We start from the raw sequence: 3281 nt of genomic DNA, 5'->3' as shown, positions 1-3281 counted from the left end.
AAGGACCACACAGCCTTCCACAGTGTTTGCACCATTTTACACTCCCACCGACAGTGAATAAGGGTTCAAGTTTCTCCACAACCTCACCAGCATTTGTTGCCTGCTGTTCTGTAAAATGTTGCTGTTCTTACTGGGATGAGATATCTCATAGTTGCTTTGTTAATTGCCATTCTTAGGAGAAACTGAACAATATTCTGGATGTATTTCTTCTGCAACTGATTTGTTTGTTCTTCTGGCTCAAAAATTATTTAAACGAATTTGTGTTGAGTCAGAATCAACTAAGAGCTGACCCTCTAGAGAGTTTTCAGAGGCTATAAACCACATAGAAGAAGATTGTCCTTCCTTCTCCCAAGGAGTCACTGGTGGATTTGAACCACCAGAAAGACACAGCCTTTGGTCTTAGCAGTGCAGCTCCTTACAGACATACGTGGCATACATGCCATATATACAAACATACATGACATATATACAGATATACATGGCATATATACAGACCCACCAGTCCATGATATTTATTTCAGTATTCACTTCTTGTCAATTATTTTTCTGCCTTCCTCTTTCATTACTAAATTTTGCTTGTACACGAAGAAATTGATAAGACTATGCCCCTGGAAACTCTATAAACTTGGAGAAATAAAGATAGTTATGGAAAGGCATTAGGTCTTTTGTTCATTGAGTTGCTATGAGTCCTGCTCAACTCGATGGCAATCAATAACAATAACATGGCTTTAGTCAGTTGTGCTGTAGTCCTTAAAGTGGTATCTAAGCTTTTTGACATTTTAAAATATTTTCCCAATGCAACATGTCATTTTATTTCATGATTTCTGTTTCCATGAAATAAAGTAATCCTTGTTAGTTAATATTGTTATCCTCATTATCCAGAAGAAACCCATGACTTCTTTAGCCCATAGGTTAAATGCTTGTTAAGAATTAAACAGTTATCAAATAGACAGGTTAAGTTTACTATTATTGAATATTGTGATAAAATATTCAGTAAAAAAATCCTGATCCAAAAGGGAACTCTGGTGGCACAATCCCTGGAGGGTTCCACTGTTGACCCTAAGGCTGCATCTCTCCAGCTATTCAAATCCACCCAATGACTTTGAGGAAAAATAAAAGCATTTTTATTCAATGCAATTTATAACCTAAAAACTCCAGTGGAATTCAGGATTTCTGGACCCATTGAGGCTAAATAATCACTAATCAAGCCTTATCATAATTATTGCCCTGAACAAATTTCTAAACCTTAAAGCCACACTGTTCTGAAGTCATCTTTATTCTAAGCAATGATTTAGCTTAACTAGTAAAGAAATGTTTACCTTCAGGATTATGCTCTTTTAAATTATTATCATATGTGATCAAATTGAAAACAGTGGCTCAAAAGGTTAAACAAGAAGTTTCAGGCGGCAGTACATTTGAGTAAATGGCAATAAAGTAATTTGGAAAGGACAGAGAAAGGTGGCACAATGTGAAGACAATACATTTTAAAATGTCTTGTGTTTATTTTCACAAAATACCTTTTAACAACAAAGTATGAAAAAAACCAGTCTTATCTGAGGGTTACTAACTTCATAGATATTTAAGAAGTCTGTGTACTCGACACCTCCCCCAGAGTTATATTGATGAAAAGGAAAGTTCACCGTGATGCTCTGAAAATTGATCCTAAAAGACACTTAACCCAGTGCGATGGCTTCAGATAATAAAGCTGCCCATTGGCTCCAGCCATGAAAACCTTCCAGAAGCTACAGTGTCTGTAATTATAGTGCTTATCACCTTGCTATTCACTTCTCTCACAGGGCACAGCAGATAAAGTAAAGCATTTTAAAGGCATATAAAACACACAGCCATTTTTTTAAAGCATGAAGTGCCGTTGATAAAAAATGTAATTACTTGCTTCCTCATAGAATATGTTTTACAGAGTAAAACCTCTCCAGTTTTGCTGTTTTATTGCTTCAGACAATAAAAGGCATTTAGAAAAATTATTTTTACATTTTTCTCAAAGCTCTAACTATCAAGTAATTTTGTATTATCATTAACTGATTATTTTAAAGACACAGTTTTAAATGTACAGAAAGCTCAAGAGCTTGTGCTCTCAACTAAGTTCATATCAATTAGGAAAATGAATACGCTACTCAGAATTTCATATTCTGTGATAGCATTCAAGAAGAGACACCTTTCAATTATTTATTTCAGGTTTCTGCTCTATTCCGAAGACATGATGTTAATACACCCAAATAGTTTGATTAAAAAGTCAGTTACCCAAATGAACTAGGCGGGAGGGGTGTGAATAAATAGGGGAAAAATTAAGTGGAAAGAATATGCTGTTGTTGTTGTTGTTGTTGTTGCTGTTGTTGTTGTTGTTGTTTTGTGCCATTGAGTGGCTTGTGACTCATAGCGACCCTATGTACAACAGCCCTAAACTCTGCTCTGTCCTGTGCCAATCGCACTGCTTCTGACACACCCATCCCCATTACCCCATCACTGAATCTGTCCACCTCATAGAGGGTCTTCCCCTCCGGCACTGTCCCTCCACCCTACCAAGCATGATGTCCCTCTCCAAGGACCGGTCCCTCCTTAACAATATATCCAAAGTATGTCAGAGGAAGCCTCAGGATCCTTGCATCCAAGGAGCCACCGGTTTAACCCTCTCCAGAATGAATCTGTTTGTTTTCCTAGCAGTCCACGATACCCTCAACACTCTTCTCCAGCACCACAGCTCAAAGGAATCAATTCTCCTTCTATCCTCACTAGTCATTGTCCAACTCTCTGATTCATAACAAGTGATTGCAAAGACCATGGCCTGTATCAGATGCACCTTAGTCTCCAGAGAGACACTATACGTTGCATTTGAAAAAAAACAACCCAAAACAAAACAAAATAATAAAATAAAAGGTCAGTTACCCATATGCTATGCTAATGAGATCCACCCTATAATTTAAATTGAAAATGCAGAAAAAAATTACTCTTCTCTTTTCTGCGATTTCAAAGTTGCTCTATGGGACTAATTCTTCATTAATTAAATTTTTTCCCTATTGATTCTAAATAATTTTTTAATCCTCTGGCTTTAGAGTCATAAAAATCTTTTCTAATAAATCCATGCAGTATCAAACAACAGATAAAAACTTGAATGGAATTTGACAGGAGAACTACTCCCTTCGTCTGAGAGAGGGTTCCTTTCTTTATTACTCCACCCAGCACATGAAGATGCCTGCTCCTTCCAAAGGCTGGAAAGGGAGAACTAAAGAGCAGGAGAGGGCCAGAAGGAGTTCCGCCACCAGACG

Source organism: Elephantulus edwardii, unplaced genomic scaffold (assembly GCF_000299155.1).
Source record: "Elephantulus edwardii isolate Elephantulus edwardi_28Jun2011 unplaced genomic scaffold, EleEdw1.0 scaffold00160, whole genome shotgun sequence".
Classification (NCBI taxonomy): Eukaryota; Metazoa; Chordata; class Mammalia; order Macroscelidea; family Macroscelididae; genus Elephantulus; species Elephantulus edwardii.
Note: the sequence above shows the minus strand (reverse complement) of the source record.